Source organism: Hemicordylus capensis, chromosome 5, assembly GCF_027244095.1.
Source record: "Hemicordylus capensis ecotype Gifberg chromosome 5, rHemCap1.1.pri, whole genome shotgun sequence".
Lineage (NCBI taxonomy): Eukaryota > Metazoa > Chordata > Lepidosauria > Squamata > Cordylidae > Hemicordylus > Hemicordylus capensis.
This window is the reverse complement of record NC_069661.1, coordinates 230,696,724-230,710,525: the sequence shown is the minus strand read 5'-3', so window position 1 is coordinate 230,710,525 and position 13,802 is coordinate 230,696,724. Positions and strand designations below refer to the sequence as shown.

Here is a 13,802-nt window from a genome sequence, read left to right as displayed (position 1 = left end):
TATACTGTAAGTTCTATACTTGTTAGATACAATACAAATTGAAAATAAAGTCTAGTGGTTGTCAGTTCTCTGTGTTTTTGCACTCGCTGGAAGACAGGAATGTGTTTATTTTTAATGAGCAATTGGCAGACTATCACCTGTATGCTTTTCCTTCTAATTCTGCACAAGCAAAAGAACCAGAGACTTCTTAAAATGAAATGCCAAACATTCAGAAAAGGAGCATACATGCACCATTGCCTTGATGTTATACTGGAGAGGGAAGAATTCAGATGTTCTAGTGTTTCAGAGGAGAATGGACAAAAATACCATGAACTAAAGAGAAGCAACAAGCTAAATAAAAGCAAAATCTTTTAACACAAATTTAGGAGAGTAGTAAATGCACTAACCAGTGTCCAACTGTCATGAAAGGTTACAGCACTAAGCAAATGCCAGTGTCAGTTTAATGCCCCGGCAGGAAGGTCTTGATCACCTTAAGCTGCTGTTTACACAGAGCCAGAGCTAAGGTCCAAGGCATTTGAGACTGGAATTTCCAACCCCAAACATCATGAGGCCTTGCCAAAGCAATCCAAAAGCAAGAGACACGATATAGTGAAATTAGACTTGAGGGAAGATTGGGCCTCAATAAGAGTAACTGCTTTGAAGGTAGGCTTCTCCAAATAAGGAAGAAAGCTTGGGAGAATCAAATCCCCATGGCCCAATCCAGAGTGAGGGGCAGGGTTTACTGGACAATAGCCTTTGAAGGAGTAAAGTGTGCCGTCAAGTCGATTTCGACTCCTGGTGCCCACAGAGTCCTGTGGTTTTCTTCGGTAGAATAGAGGAGGGGTTTACCATTGTCTCCTCCCACGCAGTATGAGATTATGTCTTTCAGCATCTTCCTATATTGCTGCTGCCTGATATAGTACCAGCGGGGAGTCGGGGAGGGGTATGTTAGACTCCAGTTCTTCCATGGAGGCCTCTGAAGGAGGTCTGATCAGCAACTACTATAGGAAAAGAGGAGACTAACAGCCTTGGGCTGGGAATCAACTGGAAGTTCCTTACCTCGAAGTAAGCAGGAAGGAGAGGGACCAGTTTAGCAAGACGCATCAGGAATTTGTTTTTGTTTAAGTGCTGACTGTATGGCTCTTGTAGTTCCTGGGGAAGGGTTCTTCTTGAATGGAAGCAGTGATTGTTGATGCCTCTATAGTTTTCCTTACCATCCAATTATTAATACATCCTTGTTATTATAGAGTGTCATTCCTTATTGGGTCCTGCCCTAGTCACACATTCTTGAAGGCCTAAGCCTGCTTAAGCCTTTCTTGCAGGAGGGGGTTTTCCATTTTACTCTCCCACAATATTTCCTTGGAAGGGTGAATCTGCTCATATTAAGAAGTGGATGGTGGCAGCCTACCTGGTACTCCTCACAGCTGGAGGAGGAATTTTGTCCCCCCCCCCACCTTTATCATTACATGGTAGCAGTGAGGTGGGATTTTTGTTGAAAGGGAACAAGAAGAATACTAGGCAAGCCTGAGTTGCCTTAGATTTGTAGAAAGATGTTTTCCCCTCTTCTCTCTTGGCCTTTCCCCTCAATTGTAAGGAAGAAAAAGAGGAAGTAAGATTTTGCAAACCGATCAAAGCAAGCACACAGTTGGTTTTATTTCTATCTCTCAGGAAATGACAGACCATCAGGGTAGGGCTAGGAATAAGAGTCAGCATATATGCTCCTTAGGAGAGTATAAAGAACACCAACCCTGCAGTGGAGAACACAGATCATTACACACAACCACACCTTCCAGTGTTCCACCGATGAAAACAGGGACAAGCCTATCTATGTACTGGGGGTGTGCCCAAACAACCTGAGAGGCATCCTGTACAGTTCTGACTGTAAGCATGCCATCAATGGAAAGCATTATTCCATATTACCAATGCAGAAGATATATTAGTTACAACCAATTCTCATACCAAGGATTACTGCCCAAGCCCCCCAGTCAGCACTGAGGCCTGGATTCCATCTGCTATATGCTGTACACGGCACTCACCCACCTGGAGATTCAATTTCTAGAGCTGTGGAGGGAGCTGAATCCTGCTGAATGACAACGCCAGCAACTGACATGAAAAATACTGAACAAGGCATCCCCAGCAAGCAAGAACAGCAACAAACTAGGGACAGTGATTTACCAGGGACAAATTGCAGAACACGGAGACTGTTCCTGGTAAACAGTGACAGTTGGCACCTACACACAAATATTGTAGATACACTGAAGGGATCCACAAATTTATGCTAATCTCACTAGCCAGCCACTATTTGTGGTTGCCACCAATTCCCCGTCTTCACTCAGATCCTTTTCCAGCACACAGGGAGAGGGCTTAGGAGAGAAGCAGGTCTTCCGTCACTTACACTGGGATATGGAGATGGTAAGAAGCAGCGGGAGCTCTCAGCTACTCCTCAGAAAGGAGTCTAAGATTAGCTGATCTACTCCATTCCTACAGAGGGGCTGGGCAAGGCAGAAGGGCCTTGTAAAGGAGTAGGCAAAAATAGAGCCAGGGGCCTAGGAAGACCAGGAAAACTGAATTCTACCATCCAAATACACACACACGCTGGAGGATACACTTCATTAGAAAGTACACATTCTGTACATGAAGTGAAAACAGAGAATGATCCTATTAATTAGCTACAGTTGGAGAGGTTTTGAAAGGTCTATTGGGTTTTGCTTCCCACATGGGCCCAGCCCCATTGGTTTACTGGAGCACACTGTTATGCAGATGAAAGAGAAAAAGAAAAACCAACCCCTACTGCAAGCAAACAGAACAATTTCAGCCATTGGAACAGCAAGTTTAGAAAAAGAGAGAGAGAGACTCCTTAGAAAGCACACCTTTGGCTGTGTACCAGCTGGAGCCCCCAGTAAACGACTCAGTCTCTCCAGCCACTTAGCCACATACCATGTTTTTCAGACAAAACATTCTTTTCTCTGTGCCTGCCTCTGGCATAAAAAGCTATTTATGTCTGATTGCAAGAATCCCTGTGGAGCAGACCAAGGCCCACACTCCAGTTAACCTCTCTCCTTCAACTTGGCCACATGAAATCCCCAAAGCAGTGCAGAGCCTTGCATCAGCCTTTTTAACACAAAAGTTAAGCTGATATGGTACCAGCAGCAAGAGGATGCCTGCCTCTCAGTGTGAAGTATCCAACAGAAAAGGGGGGCGGGGGGGAGATGACCTCACTTTATTATCCTGTTGTAGGGGAAAGTGCTAATTAAATGTGCAAAATAACTTCCTTGCTCATTGCAATGAAACCAGTTTTCCTGCAGGTATTTCAGACCAACTCTCGGTCAGTGGGGCCAACCTTCTTAGCAAATATGCTTACAAGTCCCACATCCTGTTATTAGATAGTTTGACTCTAGGATGCACTATACAACAACAGTGGCACTTCAAGCCTTGTTGCGGTTTGTTGTTGGCCTACTCAGCTAAGGAGCAGGTGTCAGCACAGTGGAGGAGTGGCAGGCAGGAGTAGAGGCCTGAATTCTTACTATAAAAGATGTGTAGGCACTGCTCAGAAGTCCCAAGCCCTCTCTGCCGTATGGCATTTTGGCACCAATATTTTAGGTCCTGGGAGCCCTGCACACCGTTTTGAGTATGCATCAGTCCCTTCCTTTCTGCACTCTCATGCCCCAATTCCTTCTGGGCACCACCACCACCACCTCCATGTTTCAGCCTTAACCAGCCATCTTCCCGAGTTCTTGGAACCATTAATATTTGCTGGATCAGACCACTGTGGAGCCATACTCCAGCCAAGGATTAACCATTCAGCTGCCCTCCATTCCCAAACATCTCCCTCTCCCCCTCCCCTCCCCGTTCACACACCTGTGAGAAGAGGACAGGAGTAGACAAGGGTCTAAATGTGTGTGTGACTGTGGACAGTATTTTGGATATGGAACAGGAAGACCTGGTTTCAAGTGCCACAAGCCACTATCTCTCAGTACCAAATCTCACAGGAATGTTGTGAAGATAAAAACAGGACCATTCCACATGGGGTGGAGAGCCAGTCTTGCTGTAGTGAGCATGGATCGGTCATTTGCTAAGCAGGGTCTGCCCTGGTTTGCATCTGGATGGGTGGCTACATATGAGTGCTATCTGCTGTAAGATATTCCCTTTAGGGGACGGGGCTGTAGCTCTGTGAAAGAGCATCTGCTTTGCATGCAGATGGTCCCAGGTTCAATCCCTGGCCTCTCCACATACAGCTGGGAAAGACTAACTTTGGAACCTTGGAGAGTTGTTACTAGTCAGTGTAGGCAGTACTAAGTCTGACTCAGTATAAGGCAGCTTCCTATATTCCTAGCTCCATGTGTGTTGCATTCAGGCACAGTGAATTAACTGTGCACTGTTTCCTTGAGTGCAACCCAATCTCCAGACTCCCACCCCCACTTTGCTTTGGCTAGGAGCAACCCTGCGGCAGCGTTGCTTATAGAGCCCTGCCAGGGACCTGTATATAACCCTGTTAATAACCCTGTGATAGAAGCAGCAGCAGCAGCTTCACAGAGCCTGAATCATTAATCAGAGTTGAACAGATAAAACACCAGAAGGCTCTACAAGCCTGAATGGGATTTGTAGGGAGAGCTGGTTTGAGCCATTCGCCCCGCAGACAAGCAGGGAGCCCTCCCTGGGCGGCCAGATCAGCCACCCTGATGATTACCAGCTCCGTCATGGAGCCGGTTGGGGCAGTGGGGCTCAGGGGCCTCCTGGCCCCCACAAGTTCCATAAGGCAGAGTATGCAGTACTTTGTGGGGAGCCCCCCCTGAAGCAGGGAGGTTTGTGGCTTGTGGTAGCCTCCTGATTGGGAGACTACTCATGAGTTGCTGTGGCGCAGAGCCACACTCCGGCAACACACAATCCTTTAACCCAGTTTTCGGGCGTTCTTGCACCTGAAACCCGGGTTAAGTGGCGGGCCCCGTAAGCAGGCTTGTTGCCGAGCTGCTGTTGGTAGTCGCACGGCTCCCGGTGCTGCACACAAGCAGCAGGAACCAGGCTGGGCTCCCTTAGCCCGGTTCCTGCTGCTTGTGAGAAGAACCTCCATTCTCACAGAGAAGGAGCAGGATAAAAATGTGATAAACAATAACAGAAGATTAGCTAGTACATTGGCTATTTGAAAGTATGGACCCGTTGCTTATTTGCTTCTCTGGGTCTGCATTGTGTGTCAAGCAGGTTCTGGTGTCAAACCTCTGCATTTCTGTAACCCTTGGGTTTAGACCAGGGCTGCTCAACTTCGGCCCTCCTGCAGATGTTGGCCTACAATTCCCATAATCCCAGGTTATTGGCCACTGTGGCTGGGGATTATGGGAGTTGTAGTTCAAAAACAGCTGGGGGGCCTAAGTTGAGCAGGCCTGGTTTAGACAATCTTTATCGGGGCGGGGGGGGAGAAACACCCCATAATTTCACCCTGACAAATACCTTTTTAAATATATATATATATACTCCTAAGTTAGCTACAGCTACAAATATTTATAGACCGCTTCTCAACAAACGCTTCCAAAGCAGCTGACATAGAGAAACAAACTAACTAGTTTAACCCACACAGAGCACCTGCGCACTAGTACTTGATTGCTCCCCTCACGCCCTACCGCTGCCCCCTCACCCCAGAGATCTCTCCACCCTCACCTGAGCCACCCTCCTGCTCCTCCCTGCAGGAGCAGCAGTGGTTGACCAGGCCCTTCCTCACCGCCACCATGGCTACTCGTTTCCCTCACACTAACAGGCCCAGACCCGGGACTGTCCCTCGCCTGCCTGCCTCCCTCCATCAATGGCCTCAGTGGCCCCAAGCAGCAGCAGCAGCATTGATGATTAACTGGGCCCTTCCTTGCTGCTGCCGGCAGAGCCACTCATTCCCCTCAAGCTGCTGACTGGCCTGGGCCCGTCCCTCGCCCTCCCTTCTTCCTCTCTTCCCCCACCCTTCCTTATCTCTTTCTCTCTCCTCCTCTCGCTCACCCCCCTTCCTAAGCCCCTGCTAGCTTGGCAAAGAGGCACCTTTTAACATGGTGATTTTATTTAGCAGGGGGAGAGTAAATGGCCTTATCCACCCCCAGCACAGTACCTCCAGTGACTGTTGCTGGTGTCTATCTTACGTTTCTTTTAGACTGTGAGCCCTTTAGGGACAGGGATCCATCTTATTTGTTTGTTATTTCTCTGGTGTAAACTGCCCTGAGACATTTTTGGAAAGGCAGTATAGAAATCAAATAAATAAATATTAAGTAAGTAAGTAAATAAATAAATAAATAAAATAAGGGAACAGATCTTGTTTCCTCATCTAATTTGCACAGTGGCAGCCTCCTTCCCCTGGAGGGACACTTTCCTCCCTCACAACCCCTCTCTTTGCAGGCCCCTGCCCACTATCCTTTTATTTATTTAATTTATTAATTATATATATTTTTATAATATATATATGCTCTGTTACCTCCGATTGGTAAAGCACTGTATGGGCGGGGCTTGCCATGTACGTCTTTAGCCTTTTATATATATTTATATAGAGAGACAAATTGGCTCCCTGTCCCCAAAGGCCTCACAATCTAAAAAAGAAACCTAAGATAGTCACCAGCAACAGTCACTGGAGGGATGCTGTGCTAAGGGTGGATAGGGCCAGTTGCTCTCCCCCTGCTAAATAAAGAGAATCACCACTTTTAAAAGGTGCCTCTTTGCCCAGTTAGTAGGGGATAGCCAGGGCTGCAAAACTTTGGCTCTCCAGCTGATGTTGGACTAAAACTCTCATAATCCCCAGCAGCTAGTAGTCAGATATGATGAGAGTTGTAGTCCAACATCTACAGGAGGACCGAAGTTGTACAGCCCTGCAGGTTTAATCCCATACTAAAGAACAATCTTGTGTTCACTATAAAGTGACGACAGGAGAAAGTAACCATATGGAGACTTTTTCCTGCCATGTGCGATGATCATAGAAATCTCACCTCAGAGAGTATAGTATGCAGATTTTCATAATATGAATTACTGAGCTTGAGGTATAATGTGTGAATACGAGGATATTCCAACCAAAATGCAGGCAGGGTATAACTAATAAATAAGGCACTGAAAGAGTGCTACAGAGAATGAACAAAGTCTAGATCTTGGAGCCTGACTATCCGACAGCTTATCCACACAAATAGCTATTTATGCACGCATTTATTTGCATGAAAATGTAACTTCAAATAAGCATGCTCACAGAACCCACAGCATAATTTCCACGAGAGGGGTGTTCTGAGAACATGGAAATCTGGAAGATGCAATTTTGTTAGTAGTAAACTTTTCCAACAGCAACCTGCTCATGCACATTGGCTGCTAGCATGAGTGGCTACCGTGTCTATACAAACAGAAGAACTCTGAATTTAAGATGACCCCCACCAAAACACACACACACACACACACAGAGGTTAAATTCAGATTATATATCTATTTACCTGAAAGAAAGAAGACTGAATTTAAGACAACCCACCCACCTCCAGCCTGATTTAAAACATCAAAAAACTTGGGAAACCCCTCGTCTTGGATTCAGGTAGATATAGTATTTGCACAAATGCACCAGCAGACAGAGCCAGCTCTTCCCTTTCTCAAAAGGAATTATTGGAATACTTATCATATGTTCACCTACTTCAAACATCAGAAAGAGAAGACAGAGCTGGTGATGATTTGGGACTAAGACGACGACTTAAGAGCAATGGCCTTCAGTTTTCTTGCTCTCTCTCTTTTAGAGAGGCAACTCTTTTTAAAAAGGGAATTCACTAGTGGAATTTGTTCTTGTCCTTTCAGCCAGCAGCCACACACACCCCTCCCACTTAGTCCAATGAAACCCTTCAGCCCAACAACCTGCCATAGGTTAGTCAAGCCATCTGACTGGCTCAGTTGAGACCAGATCATGGTTTCAGCTTTGATGTACACAGACAAACCTCAATTTAGAGTTATTTATCTGCTTTTATTCTTGATCTGCTCGTACCACCAGGTTTGGGCTGTGGTGGCCCCTGGAGATGGAGCAGCAGCCATAACTATGTTTTGTCAATTCAGTTCTGACATTTTGCCAAATCCTAGTTAGCATGAACAATGATTCGGAGAGCCACTTCAAACTCTAGTTTGCTTTCTAATTGTCAACCAGACATCCCACTTTATATCTGAATTGTCACTGGACATTCATTAACACAGAGGGCTGTCATTCACTATATCACTAGCTAAATAGCCATCACATTAAATGCATTTCATTTGGACGGGATTCCAGGCACCACCCACCTTCTTCCCACAAGGGCTACAGTCATGGGTGGATGCATGAATCATGTAGAACTCAGTTTCACAGCTGTGAAGTAATGGGTTGAACTGAAGCCCTCAGTTCACTAGAACTGAAGCCTAGGAATAACCCCTCACTGGATTTTTCTCCCTACCCACAAACTATATCATCACAGAGGACAGCACGTTAGGAGCAGGCAACAAGAATGCCTGCTAATTTTAATTTTATCACATTGGACAATCCGAAACTGAATATCTCCTCCACCCTTTTAAATAAAGCTATTCACGATGGAATCCAAATGGCATTCTGTACTTCTCCCCACTACATCATCATGATAATATTCACTCCACCAAATAGTTACATTCTCAGATCACTTGCTATGAATTAAGACATTCAATAGGGTGAATATGAATCTGGATTTACATCCTGTCACCACAGATTCACATTTCATTTGGAATAAAAAGGCCTATATGACATCCTAACTTGACTGTGCTCAATTTGACCTTAGGTCAGTCTTGCTTGCTGAAAGGCTTACACAGCATGCTGGAAGTTGTGTAAACAAGGGGTAGTGACCATTTAACCAAAGTTTGCTTTTAGTAGGGGACATCTTTTGCTAAGAGACATTATCCTATGATGTGCAGGAACACTTGTCTTTGCTTTAGGTGGCAAAAGACAGGAAACAGAGGGTAGGTAAAAATGGAGAGTTTTCACAATGGAGGGAAGTAAGAAGTTGGGTCCCCCAGGGATCTGTACTGGGACCGGTGCTTTTTAATTTGTTCATAAATGATCTAGAAGCAGGGATACGCAGTGAGGTGGCCAAATTTGCAGATAATACCAAACTCTTCCGGGTAGTGAAATCCACAATGGACTGTGAGCAGCTCCAAAAGGATCTCTCCAAACTGGGGGAGTGGGCGACAAAATGGTAAATTAGGTTCAATGTTCGCAAGTGTAAAGTGATGCACATTGGGACGAAAAACCCCAACTTCAAGTATATGCTGATGGGATCCGAGCTGTCGGTGACGGACCAGGAGAGGGATCTTGGGGTTGTAGTGGACAGCTCATTGAAAGTGTCGACTCAATGTGCGGCAGCTGTGAAAAAGGTCAATTCAATGCTAGGGATCATTAGGAAGGGGATTGAAAATAAAACAGCTAATATTATTAGCCCCTGGTGGTGCAGTGGTAAAACTGCCGCCCTGTAACCAGAAGGTTACAAGTTCGATCCTGACCAGGGGCTCAAGGTTAACTCAGCCTTCCATCCTTCCGAGGTCGGTAAAATGAGTACCCAGAATGTTGGGGGCAATATGCTACATCATTGTAAACCGCTTAGAGAGCTCCGGCTATAGAGCGGTATATAAATGTAAGTGCTATTGCTATTGCTATTATAATGCCCTTATACAAAACTATGGGGTGACCACACTTGGGAGTACTATGCACAATTCTGGTCACCACATCTTAAAAAGGACATTGTTGAACTGGAGAAGGTACAGAAGAGGGCAACCAAGATGATCAGGGGCCTAGAGCACCTTTCTTATGAGGCAAGACTACAACACCTGGGGCTTTTTAGTTTAGAAAAAAGACGACTGTGGGGAGACCTGGTAGAGGTCTATAAAATCATGCATGGTTTGGAGAAATTGGAGAGAGAGAAATTCTTTTCCCTCTGACACAACACTAGAACCAGGGGTCACTTCATGAAATTGATTGCCAGGAGGTCTAGGACCAACAAACGGAAGTACTGGTTCACACAACGCGTGATCCACTTGTGGAACTCTCTGCCACACGACGTAGTGACTGCCAACAACCTGGATGGCTTTAAGAGGGGTTTGGATAACTTCATGGAGGAGAGGTCCATCAATGGCTACTAGTCAGAGGGCTGTGGGCCACCTCCAGTCTCAAAGGCAGGATGGCTCTGAGAACCAGTTGCAGGGGAGTAATGGCAGGAGAGAGGGCATGCCCTCAACTCCTGCCTGTGGCTTCTAGCAGCATCTGGTGGGCCACTGTGTGAAACAGGATGCTGGACTAGATGGGCTTTGGGCCTGATCCAGCAGGGCTGTTCTTATGTTCTAACTACTAAATGAGAGAAGTGGACATTTTGTGGAAAGCTACTGAATTCAGAAGTGGATAGGATTAATTAGAACCACAAAGAAAGATACTATTCAACTTTTGAATTGCTTTGATTTAGCAAGAACACACTAATTATACATAATCCAAGTTAACAAAACATCTTTAAATTAAAAGGCAAGCTCACAATTAATAACAGACTTCCAAGTAATCTTCAAGCCACACCACACTACAAAGGTTGAGTCTCTCACTGTTGTCTTAAAATGACAGATATGCCCGGGATGACTAATAATAGCTTCAGCAGACTTATCTGAAAGCCAGTTTGTCAACCGGCTGATAGTACTCCTTAAAACACAATTCTATGCATGTTTACGCAGAAGTAAGGCCTACAGAGTTCAAGCGCATATCAGATGGTGGCTTTAATTCCCGAAGTGTCCTCATACTCAAGCAATGTTCCCTCTAACAGGGATTCCCAGATGTTGTTGACTACAACTCCCATAATCCCCACGCAAAAGTCACTGCAGCTGGGGAGTCTGGGAGTTATAGTCAACAACCTCTGGGAATCCCTGTTAGAGGGAACACTGTACTCAAGCCCTATCAACTGGGCAAAGAGGCAGCTTTCAAAGTAATGGTTCCCTTATATTTATCAAGGGGAGAACAATGGTCCCTATTCAGCCACAGTTTAGCATCCCCCCAGTGGTTGTTACCAGTGTCTCAATTGTGTTTTCTTTTTAGTCTGCGAGTCCTTTGGGGACAAGGAACCATCTTATTATTCTTGTTCTATGTAAACCACTTTGAGAACGCCTTCACTGAAAAGTGGTATATAAATTATTTGGTAACAGAATAGTCACCATAAGGCCAGAGAGTTATTTATTTATTTATTTATTTGGCACATTTCTGAACTGACCCATATACAAATCTCTGGGTGGTTTACAATCTAATACACAACAGTTAAAATATTAGCACAATTAAAACAATTTGAAATATAGATTAAAACTCTAAAACTTAAAAATTTAAACAGGTATATTTTCACATTTTTCTTAAAAATGTCCAGAGAAGGAGAGGCTCTAGTTTTGTTAGGAAGTGCATTCCAAAGTCCAAGGGCAACCCTAGAAAAGGCCTGGTTTTGAGTTGCCACAAAACAAGCCAGTGGCAACCACAGCTGGACCTCCCCTGCACTGGCAGAGCCAGCCAAACAGCAGCCCATTGTCCTGCACTGCCGGCAGCCTCGCCAGTGACGCTGCGTGCGCATGACATCATGTGGCCGCACCCAGGCTCCGGAGAGCCCTGAGTGAGCTCTCCCAAACCCATTTCCAGCCAGCACACGACTGGCAGGTAGCATTTATTTACTTTAAAATAAATGCATCCAGGCAGCAAATGAGTTTGGGAGAACAGGGGTAGCCCCTCTGGCAATTGGGCCACACCCCCTTTGTGTGTGACATCACACAGGGGCGTAGCTATAATTGAGCGAAAGGGTTCCAAGAACACGGGGCCCCAGCTCCTGAGGGCCCTCCAGCTCCACCCCTCCCTATTTTCTTCATCTTCCTCACTCTGGGGGGGCCGCCAGAGAGAGGGATGAACACAGGACCCCTCTCCCCTAGCTACGCCCCTGACGTCACACACAACAGGGGCTCCACCGGCCCTTTTCATTGGCGGCCTGGGTTCTTTGAATCCTGTCACTCAATAGTCACTCCGCCCATGCTCCCCTGATGATCTTAATAGGTGGCAGGGTGCACGAAGAAGGTGGTCCTCGCTTAAAAACTTTGGACCCAAGCAACTCATGAAAATGTTTGGAAAACCTCACCCTCCCTCCCACACAAATATTCTCCCACCAGTATTGGGATAATGATAACAATTTACAAGAACGCTATAGGTATTAAGTATATTATCTATGAACCATTTTGAATATTCTAAAGCATTACATAAACATTTTGTTCCCTCAAGGCAATATTCCTGTTTCATCTACCAGTGGGGAACCTGCAATCATGAAGTGCCTAATATAGAGAAAACAAGATATTTCCACACCATGAAAAAGGTCAATCTTCACACGGAAGAATCCGTTTAGTAATAACACACTCAGTCCCTCTGCTTCACACTCTCACTAGCCAAAATGGCTAAGCACAATTGACTTCTCCAATATATCAGATCAGTCCTACCAACCGTGATGTTAGCCCTGGTTTCTTTACACAAGGGAGAAGACAGCTTCCTTCTCAGAACCATACTCCTGGCACATGCAGTAAACAGAAGTTTATTTGCAGTTACACTTTGTACTTAAGTATGTAATGAAGGCAAATTAAAAGAAGGAAAGAAAACACCCACATTCACATGCTTTGTAGCCCTGTACTGGGAAGGTAACTGACCAAATAATTCTCGACTGTTTTATGGCAGATACTTAAAGATCAGGGCTAGATTAAGAAGATACCAGGCTCATGTGTAGAAATGTATTTTGTGGTGCCACTTTATATCAGCCTCTCCTCGCTCTACTCTGCCCTGTAGTGAACCCTTAAAATCCACACCTTTCAAATAATTCTGATAGCTTCCTTGCCCACCTTGGAAACTACCACTCACCACACTCTGCTCTAGGACACCCCTTCCCCCCCCCCCATACATTTGCTGCAATCCTCATTATTCCCTATGAGGAGTTCAAAAATACTTTTAAAATTCATCAATAATCGGAGTGTCTGATTGCCTTGGGGTTTTGTGGGTAGTAGGCACCACTGAGTGCCTACCACCCACCCCACATTTGTGCCCCTAGGTGCTCCACAATAGGGGATAATGGGCTGGTTAGGGTCCCATTATACCCTTTGAGAAAAATTAAAAATATTTCAAATATTCATTAAAAAAAATTGTAGGAGTGTCCGATTGCTTTGGGGCTTGGGTAGTTATTGGCACCCATGGGTACTCCACAATAGGGAATAATGGGATGGTTCAAGTCCCATTATACCCTATGAGAGAAAAATAAAAATAAATTTCAAAAATTCATAGAAAATTGTACGAGTGTCCGATTGCTTTGGAGTTTGGGTGATAGGTATCCATGGGTGCCAGCTACCACCCCACCCACTTTTGCAGGTTCAAACCAGTTCAAACTGGTTCAAATCAAACCACCCCGTTTGGTTCAAATTCGAACCTGCAGCTCGAACCTGATGGCTGGTTTGGTTCAAATTCGAACCTTCAAACCACCCCGGTTCAAATTCAAACCAGTTCGCACATCCCTAGCATAATGGTTAATCCTTCCCCCCACCCCAGAGTTCATCCCAAGCAGCAAGCTCACTGTTGAGACCATTTAGCTGCATTGCAGCTATGGAAAGTTCATCTGTTCTCAAACACTACAGATTAAGACCATGTCTTCATGTCATCAGGATCCACAAATACAGATTGGCAGGAAGAAGACATGTGTTATTACGCTTCTTAGATCAAAGCAGTGTGGTGTGTGATGAACAGGTGTTAACAACTTTGATACTGTACAGGTTCCAACAGAGCATCACTACTGGTCTACAGGCAGGTTACATGACTCAAA

The 13,802-nt window shown here is 45.3% G+C and overlaps 1 protein-coding gene across 4 annotated transcripts in view; it reads right to left on the bottom strand.

The window, feature by feature from the left end:
- CREB3L2 (cAMP responsive element binding protein 3 like 2) overlaps positions 1 to 13,802 on the bottom strand; it is a 118,573-nt gene that overhangs the window by 62,094 nt on the left and 42,677 nt on the right. Inside the window, exon 1 of one of the 4 annotated variants that reach the window (XM_053257452.1) lies at positions 5,629 to 5,698. The exons of the other annotated variants lie outside the window; for them this stretch is intronic. The gene's annotated coding sequence lies outside the window, so the exon portion shown is untranslated. Of the gene's footprint in view, positions 1 to 5,628; positions 5,699 to 13,802 lie in introns of those variants that run through there. 4 annotated transcript variants of the gene reach the window in all.